The following is a 12,026-nucleotide window of genomic DNA, read 5'->3' as shown; positions in this document are numbered from 1 at the left end:
TATATATTTATATAGGTAGCATCTCTGCTACAGTTAAACATTACAAAATTCCTAGAACTAACTGCACAGGCAACTTTTTACCAAAGCCAGCCCTTGATCTGAACTGTTGAACAGATGTTAGCAACTGATATTTAGAAGGATTTCCTGTAGTAATTTCCAGGTAAGCAGAAAATACATTTATTATATATAATCATCACATATGATAATGGAGAATGGATTGAAAGTAGTCCTTAAGAGAAGAACACGTAAGTGCTGGTGGATGAGAAGCTCAACATGAGCTGACAATACATGTTTGCAGTCCAGAAAGTCAACCGTATCTTGTGCTGCATCCAAAGAAATGTGACTAATAGGTAAAGGGAGGTGAGTCTCCACCTCTACTCTGCTCATGAGACCTTACCTGGACCCCTGCATTCAGTTCTGGAGTCCTCAGCACAGGAAGGGCTGTTAGAGTGATCTGTTAGAGCAATCTGTTAGAGTAATCTCTTAGAGTGATTCCACAAGAGACCACAAAGATGATCTGTGGGCTGGAGCACTTATATGAACCACCCCTACAAGGACAGACTGGGAGTGTTTTGCTTATTCAGTTTGGAGAAGAGAAGGCTCTGGAGAGACCTTAGAGCAGCCTTCCAGTACTAAAAGGGGCTACAGGAAGGCTGGGGAGGGGCTCTGTATCAGGAGTACCAGGATAGGACAAGGGAAAATTGTTTTAAGCTGAAAGAGGGGAGATTTAGATGAGATTTTGGGAAGAAATGTTTTCTTGTGAGGGTGGTGAGATACTGGCACAGGTTGCCCAGGGGAGGTGCCCACAGACAGGTTGGATGAGGCTTTGAGCAACCTTTTACAGTTCCAACTCCCCTGTCCATGGAAAGGAAGTTGGAACTGGATGATCTTTAATTTCTATACCAAACCAAAATCATTCTATGATTCTATGTTGAATAACTTCAGATGTCAGAATCTTGCTCAGATATTGAAAAAAATAATAATGCAAAATCACACAGACTTTTTAAATTAGGCCCACTCAAAATATCATCCTAATGCTATAAAATATCTTTGTTGCAGCAGCGGTGTATTTCTGAATGATTAATTCAATATTAATAATCCTGTGCCTCAGGCAACTTATTAAAAATGAAATTAAATGAAAAGAAATAAAATAAACAATCCATATATACACACAAAACATAAACCAAATTTCTAAAACACCTCAAACTTTCTGTATTAGCAATGTTCTAAAATGTGCTTGCAACAAAGTGCATATTCAGGATTTATTTTTAAGTCAGTATTTATGGGAAAATGTATCCCAGTTACTGTCAGTATTGGTTTCTTCTGAACCACTGACTAAGATATTTTGTGCACTGAAGGCATTTGCAGCCAGCTCAGTGCAGTAAGGCCTGCTCTGCTTTCCTAGCAGACAGACAGAAACTTCCCATTGATTTTAATGGGACTTGAATTTAGTCCAGAGAGGCACAGAGAGGCTCTTTTAGCACTATTAGTGATAACATCTGCCACTACATTTCCTATGAAAAGAAAAAGCTATGAAATACCTTTGAGATATCTGAAACAAGCTGTTACTGTGTAAGCTTTCAGTCTCTACTAGAATATTGTTTGCAAAGTCGAACCTGGTAGCTTATGAAGATGGAATTTTATGCCATGGTATATATTGAAGACATTTAGACTAGATGTCAAAATAAGCACATACTCATTAAAACTCCTATTACAAAAATATCCACTTAAAGTCAGGTGCTGAAATATAGAAGAAGGTATGCTTGGAATGTCTTTAACATCAGGAAAGATAAACTAAAATGAGAGAATATTATTTCTTTTCCCAGACTTGAGCTACGTTTATCAGATCACAAAATCATAGAATGGTCTGGGTTGACAGGGACCTTAAAGATCATCCAGTTCCAACACCCCTCCCATTGGCAGGAACATGTCCCACTGCACCAGGTTGATAAAAGCCTCATCCAACCTGGCGCTGAACACCTCCAGAGATGGGGAAGCCATCACTTCTCTTGGCAACCTGGGCCAGCGCTTCACCACCATCACAGGAAAACATTTCTTCCTAAGATCTCATCTAAATCTCATTTCTTTCAGCTCAAAACTGTTTCCCCTTCATCCTATCCCTGCACTCCCTGATCAAGAGCCCTTCCCCTGCTTTTCTGTAGCCCCTTCTTGTACTGGAAGGCGGCTATACGGTCTCTCCTTAGCCCTCTCTTCTCCAAACTGAACAAGCCCAACTCTTTCCACCTGTCCTCCTATGTGGGGTGCTCCAGCCCTTGGATCATCTTTGTGGCCTCCTCTGGACTCATTGTAACAGATCCATGTCCTTCCTGTGCTGGGGACTCCAGAACTGAATCCAGGGGTTCAGGTGAGGTGTCACCAGAGTGGAGTAGGTCACCAGATTGGGGATAGAAGTAATGTAGCATTCATTCAAACAAGAAAACACCATTGATATAGCACTGATACTCTAATCACAACCCACAAAGGCAAAAGCTAAGCTCAGACTAACCACCTATTTATTTGTCAGAGCTTTACCCCATTAATTATTAGCAGAATTCGTTCTAATCCTCCAGACATGCCAAGTCTCTCTGAATATCACATTTACTCAAATGTCTGCTGATAATGCCTATCAAAATACAAGACTCTTTCACGTCTGACATTTCACAAATTGCATTTGTTTTAGGATTAAAACAGTGAGTTATTCTGTCTTTGGATAAAAGGGTTTATTTGACACTTGTCTTCATTCACCGCAACGCTTCACAACATTTAGGCAGTAAAGATTTGCATTTATACAGTCTGCTTGAGTCCTATTAAGCTGCCGTCGAGTCAATTTTAACTCAAGTTGTGGAACACACAATAATAATGTTTAACTGTACAGCTCCTCAGTACATGCTACACAAATCGCAGCACATATCACTGTCTGTGACAGATAGCAGTGCACACAACAAAAACTTGATGGATGTGAATTTTATCCCATTGTTATACATTTTTGGTGCTCTAGAGCCACAGCTCAGCTGTTACAGAATAAAGGCCCATCATGAAAACACGGAGATATGGCTTGCCCAGATATGTACAACCTCACAAGATATCCATCCACCTTACAGAATTGCAGAATACCTTAAGTTGAAAGGGACTTTTGAAGATCATCTAGTCCAATTCCTGTAAAATGCTTTCCCAGCTTCTAGAATTAGAATAATTTTGTAACTATTACATGAGGATACAGTAGAAGTCTAAGAAACTCCTGTATCCTGAGCTAATTCACCACAGGGTGAAGCCATAGCACCACCTGCCTTACCCTGCAGCTTCCTACCTCCTCTCTCTACTGCCAGTAATCATAGAATCACAGAATCATTAAGGTTGGAAATGACCTCTAAGATCATCAAGTCCATCCATAAACACAATACGAACCTGCCTACTAAACCATGTCCTGAAGCATCACATCTATTTGCTTTTTGGACACCACGAGGGATGAGGGCTCCATCACTTCCCTGGGCAGCCTGTTCCAGTGCTTCACTACTCCTGCAGTAAAGAATTTGTTCCTAATATCCAGTCTAAACCTCCCCTGGAACAACTTGAGGCCATTTTCTCTCATCCTATGAACCCAATGTTCAGACTTATCCCTAATTTATGTTATCCAAAGGGGAAATATGGTAAAAAAGCTTTGCCAAGGAAAGAGAAGGGTTTCCCGCTGCCTCATAAGTGATCAGTATCTCAAGAAGATGAGAACATTCACCTTACCATTGAGGAAGTTTCATTCGAAAGCAAGTGCATTCTGGGCACTGTCCTTTGGCACTGCCATTGCTGTAACCAATCCGTCTGTCATTTCCCACACATTCTAATTGCATATTGCTGCCTATGAATTTTGCTCTGTGTTGAGGAAAACATTTATATCGCCTATCATTTTAACTTGATCTTGTCCATGTCAAATGCAATTCTCTTCTTGCTGCACATGCTAGGATTGCATGTGCTCTCACTGTTCCAAAAAGACTTTTATAACGTTAAGTAGGGCTGCAAGACACACAGCCAGAAAAAAAAGTCAACAGGGAGATTTTAAATGTACAAGATAGTTTGTCTCCAGCTGGCTTCCAGTAGGAACCAGATGCCATTGCACTGATGTCTCATCTTAAAATGAAGCCACTTTGGGCTGTTGCTACTTACAAAGGGCAGAGAAGATACCAAAGAATGAAGCAGAAAATTAAACTTTTGCCAGCCACTATCCCAGCAGACAGTGAAAAGAACATAATGTTATCAGAAATAAGCCTTGGTTTATTTAAACTTTAAGCCATGTACAGAAGTGTGATGAGAAACAGAAAACATAACTAATCTTAGGAAAAAAGAAAAATTAGGACAACAATGCATTAATCTGCTTATCCATTTTCATAGATGCCACCCTAAATAAGTATTCATAATAAGACACTCGTGTGCATTCCTGCATAAGCTTCTCTACAAATAGCTCTTAGATTTCAAAAGATAGAATAATTTTTAAAAAAAACTGCCCCCTATTTGGATAAGATATTTTCATTTATAATTTCCTGTCACTAGACACTCAAATGCAGATGTGCAGAACTGTTCACTCTCAGGACATTTTCTGTGCAGTTATAGAAGAGCTACTGGCTAAAAAGCCTGTGGGCTCAATATTCCTCAGCCTCTTACTTTTTGTGGTTGCCAAGACCAGATCCAGTGCCCAGCAAAAGCAATGAAAATATTCCCACTGTTTTCAATGAGGTTTAGTTTGGGCTGCTCCTTTAGAGCATATAAATCTCATTCAAATCAGACTGACAGTACATAAACTGCAGAATGAAAATGCCCAGCCTTTAAAATCAGCTCTTATACCCACGATACAGCTTTGGAAATGTTTCCTTTGCTAGCATCTATTGCCTGCAAGTCATTCTGCCAAACCAATACAGGCAGAAATTCTTATTGGGGTGCAATGGGGAAGCAAAGGCAGTTATCCCATGAGAATATATCTTCTCAAGGCAGCTGGCAGCTACCCCCTTCCTCCTGCACAGCTGAACACCAAGGTAGATCAGAAAGAGCTGCCCAGAAGATGTACAAGTTAATGATTAATATACCAAGTAGCAGCAAAAAGATGAAAGGGAGAAGGCAGAGAGGCAGTAAAGACAAAAGAATCAGCAAGGGACTATCAAGATTAATGAAAAATACCATATGGGAATGCTCCAGAAAAAACAGCGTATTAGAACTCACATACATCAGCAACATATTTTCATAGAATCGCTTGGTTGGAAAAGACCTTTGAGATCATTGAGACCAACCATACCTGTTTACAAATGAACTATATCCCTAAGCATATCATCTACCCCTCTTAAAAACCTCCAGGGGTGATGGCTCAACCAATCAGTCCCTTCAGTCACTCCTCTTAAGACTTGTACTCCAGCCCCTTCACCATCTCCATTCCCATTCTCTGGACAAGTTCCAGCACCTAAATGTCTTTCATGTAGCAAGGGGCCCAAAACTGAACATTTGAAGTGTGGCCTCACTAGTGCTGAGTACAGAGGCACAATCACTTCCCTGGTCCTGCAGGCAGCGCTGTTTCTGACAAAGGCCAAGATGCCATTGGCCACCTGGGCACACTGCTGACTCATATTCAGCTGGATGTCAAGCAACAACCCCAGGTCCTCTTCCAGGCAGCTTTTTAGCCACTCTTACCCTAGTCTGTAGAACTGCACACGCCTGCTGTGTCCAAAGTGAAGGACAAAGCACTTGGCCTTGTTGAACCTCATCCTGTGGTCTCAGCCCATCAATTTAGCTGGTTCAGACCCCTCTGTAGAGCCTTTCTGCCCTCAAGCAGATCAAAACTTCCACCCAGCTTAGTCTCATCTGCGAACATACTAAGGGCGCACTCAATGCCTTCATCCAGGTCATTGATAACGACATTGAACAGGACTGGACCCAGCACTGAGCTCTGGGGAACCCGACTTGTAACTGGCCTCCAGATGGATTCAACACCATTTACAAAGACTCTTTGGCCCCAGCCATCTAGCCAGTTTTTAACCCAGCAAAGGGTAATGCCTGTCCAGGCCAGTGGTAGCCGTTTTCTCGAGCAGAATATTGTGAGAAACTGTGTCAAAGTCTTTACTGAAGTCAAAGTGCACTATATCCACAACCTTTCCCTTATCCATTAAGCAGGTCACCTTGTCAGAGAAGGAGATCAGGCTTGCTCAGCAGGACCTGCCTTTCATAAACCCATGCTGACTGGACTGGAGTGTCTGGTTGTCCTGCAAGCACTGTGTGATAGCACTCAAGATGCCTGCTTCATGACCCTCCCCAGCACTCGGATCAGACTGACAGGCCTGTAGTTCCCAGGATCCTCCAACCCTTCTTGTAAATGGGTAACATCTTCCAGCCTCTAGTCAAGTGGAACTTCCCCAGTCAGCCAGGACTGCTGGTAATGGATGGAAAGGGGTTTGGTGAGCATCTCTGCCAGCTCCCTTAATACCCTTGGGTGGATTCCATTTGGCCTCATAGACTTGTGAATACCTAATTGGCTGAGCAGTTCTCTAACCATTTCCTCTTGGTTCATTAGCACTTTGTTCTGCTCACCCTCTCTGCCTTCTGGCTGAGTACCCAGAGAACATCTTACCTTATTATTAAAGACTGAGGCAAAGAAAGCATTAAGCACTTCAGCCTTATCCTCATCCTTTGCACTATGGTTCCCCCTTTATCCATGTAAAGGATGAAGATTCTCCTTGACCCTCCTTTTTTTGTTAATACATTCGTAGAAATGTTTTTTTTATTATCTTTCACAGAATTGGCCGATTTAAGTTCCAGTTGGCTGTTAGTGTTTCTGATTTTCTCTCTGTATTAAGATTTTTTCTCTTCCCAACAAGGAAGTATCATCTCCAATTCTTGCACATCAGATTTTCCTAAAAGACATCTTAGCACACTATGAGGCATTTGTTTACTTTTGACAATAGCTGTACCTTGAAATTAGCTTCAGGAGAAATTTGAAGTATCACATGATTCACCGTAATTTCTTCTACATCCCCATGTCTCTCTTGATACTCACATCTCATTTTAGACATGAAGGACAAATGTCTAAAACTGGCCATCTAAGTCTTTACACAGACTGTCATTTCAGCAGTTGAGAGCATATGGACACCCTGTACAATATCAAAAGACCTTCCCAACATGTAACAACTTGTCTTATCTCTAAAGAATCATCATTTAAGCCATTTTTGTTGTTAAAATAAAATCTAGTGAAGTCTTAGGCACTGATCCTCAATATAAAGTAAGCTGTGCTAGTCAGTTAGCAAACTATAAATAAAATATTCTCAGTGAAGAAAACAGCTCAATATTGAGCAGCTGCCAGAAGCACTACTTTCGCTTGCAAGGTTATTCCATGCTAACTTGGCAACTGGCATCCTCAGTTTTGAGAAGAGCTTGGTAGAAACTGTTTGATAAATCTCTAGTTTGGGGCATAAACATCCAATCATTGGCAGCCAGCGTGGTGTGCATGGTGCTAGAAAGCAGGAATGGAGCAAGTACAAAAGAGGCCACAAAGATGATCAGAGGGCTGGAGCATGTCCCATTCTAGGACAGCCTAAGAGAATTGGATTTGTTCAGCCCAGAGAAGAGAAGGCTCCAGGGAGACCACAGAGCAACCTTCCAGTACTGAATGGGGCTACAGGAAAGATGGGGAGGGGCTCTTTATCAGTTATAGGAAGAGGGGTAATGGTTTTAAGCTGAAAGAGGAAAGATTAGAGGAGAACTTGGGGAAGAAATATTTTCCTGTGAGGGTTGTGAGGCACTGGCACAGGTTGCCCAGAGAAGTGGTGGATTCCCCATTACTAGAAGTGTTCAAAGCCAGGCTGGATGGGGCTTTGAGCAACCTGATCCAGTGGGAGGCGTCCCTGCCCATGGCAGGGATGATCTTTAAAGTTTCTTCTAACCCAAAGCATTCTATTATCTGAATGATGTGACTAGTTTCCATGAGCTTTCCACCCTCAATGAAAAGGAGTTAACCAGGTATTATTTGGATTAGCCTGAAGCAGTTTCATTACAGAGGATATCTAAAAAGTAAAGTACCAGGCCAGGATCGACTAAAGCACTGATATCAAAGGAAACAGGAAAATGATGCCACAAAGTGCACACCTCCCTCAGTCAGGCTCCCCATCAAGTGTGATGCAGCAGCGTTCCCACAGACCAGACCTCACTGACTCACCAGCAGCAGGCAATGTGGGCGGGGGAACTGCATCTTTAAATATATTTCCAGACACTATCAGGTTTCCTTGCAATACAAACGGAGAACCCAAGGGCCCTTTTGGGGATGATACTTCTTTAGTTCTTCAGTTATAGAAAAAGTAGATATATCAATATTCCACCCCCCCCTTCTTCTAAAAATTCAAATTAAATCATTGTACGAGAGAGGGTTGCCAGTGAAAATTCACAAATCATACAGCACCAGGTTTGCATTCCCATATGGCCACTGCATTTTTACTCCACCAACAATGTAACTGGGGCAAGATAGCTCTCTGCCCTAAACACAGAAAGTTGCCTAAATCATCACACTTTTGTTGTCCACGTCTTTCAGACACCTCCTCACTGTTTCTACCCAGCTCCCCACAGAAAATAATGATGACATACAGGAATGTCAGAAGAAGGTTTTGGGAACAGGGAATTCAAGTGCAGACTCTGCTGCATTAGTTTACAAGAGGCCTCTGTCACATCAACCAGCAGTAGCTCAAACTTCTCACTACTGCTTCAGACAGGCTAAAATTAGATTTTGGACTCAGGATCTTAAAGTGTAATTTGAAAATGTATGTATCATCACTAATGCCATAGACAATGTATGTGGCTTCTGTAGGTTCAAGAGTGCAATTGCATACCATAGAAAATAGCTGTAAAGCCAAGAAGAGTCATAAGCATAAATTAGTCACAAGAGCAAGGACCCCCAAAGTATTTACTCAGTTACAGCGGCCTTGAAGTCTTCATCACTATTAGCTGTTAGGTACATTACTTCTTTCTTTAGTACTGAGTTCTTATCCACTTTAGATGAGAGAATGACTACTGTTGGGTTTTTTTTCTCAAGCAAGCAAAAAGTTATGTAGCAATCTCTCATATATACGCTTCAGGTTATATTATTATTATTATTATTACTATTATTATCATTATTTGAGCTAACAATGTGCCCAGGTAGTCAAGCAAGCCAATAGCATCTTGGCTTTTATCAGAAATGGTGTGGCCAGCAGGACCAGGGAAGCGATTCTCCCTCTCTACTCTGCACCGATGAAGCCACACCTCGAGTACTGTGCTCAGTTTTAGGGCCCTCACTATAAGAAAGATATTGAGGTCCTCAAGCATGGTCAGAGAAAAACAACAAAACTGGTGAAGGGGCTGGAAAACAAGTCTTTTCCAACCTAATGATTCTATGATTAGCATCATCATTATCATTTTTGTCAATGACATTATTATTATTATTCAGGCTTTTTCAAGCTATCAGATTGGCAAGCACAAAATTATGCCTCTTAATTTCTCCCATAGCTGTCCCTAAGAATATATGTTTTTAAGAAGTTGTTCTTTTAGAATTAAAGTTTAAATTTCCTCAGATGCCTTGTTCCTCTGGCAACTCATTTCTTGCCTTAAGAGGCTTTCTGTGGAATTGAAAACATCGACCATTAAGTCTGATGCCATTATTGTAACCTCTACTTTGTTGCACCTGACCCTAGACTCTGAGCAATTGCCCTTGCTCCAGGCTACCTCTTGTGTAAAATGTTCCAGAGGATCCACATTTCATCAAGACTCGGGATGCAATATAAATTTCCTGTTTTGTTTAGATTAGTCACTAAAATATTATCATTTGTTTCTTGATGAGACTTTACTTCTAATTTCTCTTGTTATGAAGGTTTCCAGAAAGCAAGTTTTTAACTTGTAAAACTACTAAAAATCACATTTCTCAGACTGGATAAGAAGCATCTCTAATGCACCCTCAAAGTCTGCATTAGCAGGTAGAGCCACAGAAGTAGCAGGGCCAGAGATGCCATAATTTCAGCAGTGACACAACTGAGGATGCAGGCATAGTCAGAGTGGCAATCTGCTATTCCTGGATTGTAAACAAATCCCTATTTTCAAAGCTTCAAACCAACACACTCCGTGCTGTAAAAGCCTAAAAACCCCACAGAAATCCAGTGTTGCTCTACAATGACAGTAATGCATTCTGCAAGACATGGAAGCTGGTTATTAGTCTTTCTCACAGTTATAGAATTATTAATGTTGGAAAAGGCCTCTAAAATCATTTAATCCAACTGTCAGCCCAACACCACCGTGTCTACTAAGCCATGTCCACATCTACAGACTTTTTGAACACTTCCAGGGATGGCAACTCTACCATTTCCTTGGGCAGGCTCTTACAGGAACAGATTCATCTGTTCCAATGCTTCAGCAATTTCAGTAAAGAAATTTTTCCTTATATCCAATCCAAACCTCCCCTGATACAACTTGAGGCCATTTGCTCTTATCCTGTCACTTGTTATCTGGGAGAAGAGACCAACACTGGCACAGGTTGCCCAGGGAAGCTGTAGATGCCCCCTCCCTGGAAGTGTTCAAGGCCATGTCGGATGGGCCCTTGAACAGCCTGATCTAGCAGGAGATGCCTTTGTTCATGGCAAGTGGGTTGGAACCGGATGATCTCTAAGGCCCCTTCCAACCCAACCCGTTCTAAAATGCTATGAGAGCACCGGAGTGCAATTTATACATGCAAATCTACATAGCTAGGTGAGAAGTGGAGCTAGCTGGCAGTCAAGGTGATGAAGTCTTTTTCACTAGGGTTACCAGGAAAAGGTTGGGTAAACACCTGTCAGTCACCATCTACGAGCTACCTCTCCAGGCACAGAAAATGTCTCTAAAACCTCATCTAGAGACTTTCTGTATTTACTATGACTTTGTCTTACTTTTTCAGAAGGTAAGCTCCTCATGTCCCTAGTTAGAGACATACATTCGATTTTACACAATTGCATAAGTAATAGAGATATTTAAACAACTTATTTCAAATGACTTGTCCATAGCTGAACAGTTGTGGCTGAAGCTTCATGGAAAGACACCTTATTTAATCAGCAACTGTGCCTGTTAACAAAATAAAAATGTTTTGCAGCAATACTGAATTGAAACCTCTCTGGAAATTCAAAATAATTACCTTGAAGTCAATCACTTCTGGGTGGAAATTTAAAACAACCTATATATCACAGATTTGGGATTTTTCACATGTTGAAATCTAAATTTATCCAATTCTTTTAAATATTCTGAGATGCTGTTTACTAGGATAGAAGAGACCATCAAGCCTTATTCTTCTTAATACACTCAGATCTTATTTTAAATTCACTGTACTGTTAGGATCAATATTTCTTTGCTCAATACTTCTCTAAAACAGCAGCTGAACTGATATGGGATCTTTGAAGTACACTACCCCCCTCATCCTCCCCAGAAGCAGAAGCACAGTAAGCCATTTACATTTATTGCCACATTTTCCTTGAGTAGCATTTTGTCCCTCTGAAGATGCATCTTGGCCTCTTTTAATTAAAATTTATTGTTGCAATTCACATGATGTATTGTTCTCCCGTACACTGCTGCCCTTCTGTCACCATGTTTAAGAGCTCTTTGAAATCTATCTAACCTATGGCCCCTCTAAATTTTTCCACATGTCAATGTAGAAGTGTTTATAACAGGTATTAAACTCAGCAAATGGTTGAGCATTGCGATTTTATCAGATGAAAAGAGTAAAAATGCAGTAGTTCATCTGATCATATATTCTGACTGTAGTAAATCCTGCTCCCATGCAAGACAATCAGCAACATTTACCCACTACACAAAGTGGGAAAAGATTTGTTTTACAGTGGATAATAATAACAGGGATAACTAGAAATGTAATCCTCATTCTTGTTTCCAAAATGGAACTGAACACCCATAATGCTAGATGCTTTTAAAACACATAATGAGATCATGGTTCTTGATCCAAAGACCTTTCATGGTAACTGTAGAAACAGAGACCGCAAATGAATCGACTAAACAGACAGTGG

This window comes from Phaenicophaeus curvirostris, chromosome 2 (assembly GCF_032191515.1).
Source record: "Phaenicophaeus curvirostris isolate KB17595 chromosome 2, BPBGC_Pcur_1.0, whole genome shotgun sequence".
Classification (NCBI taxonomy): domain Eukaryota; kingdom Metazoa; phylum Chordata; class Aves; order Cuculiformes; family Cuculidae; genus Phaenicophaeus; species Phaenicophaeus curvirostris.
The sequence above is the reverse complement of the archived record's forward strand: the minus strand, read 5'-3'. Positions refer to the sequence as shown.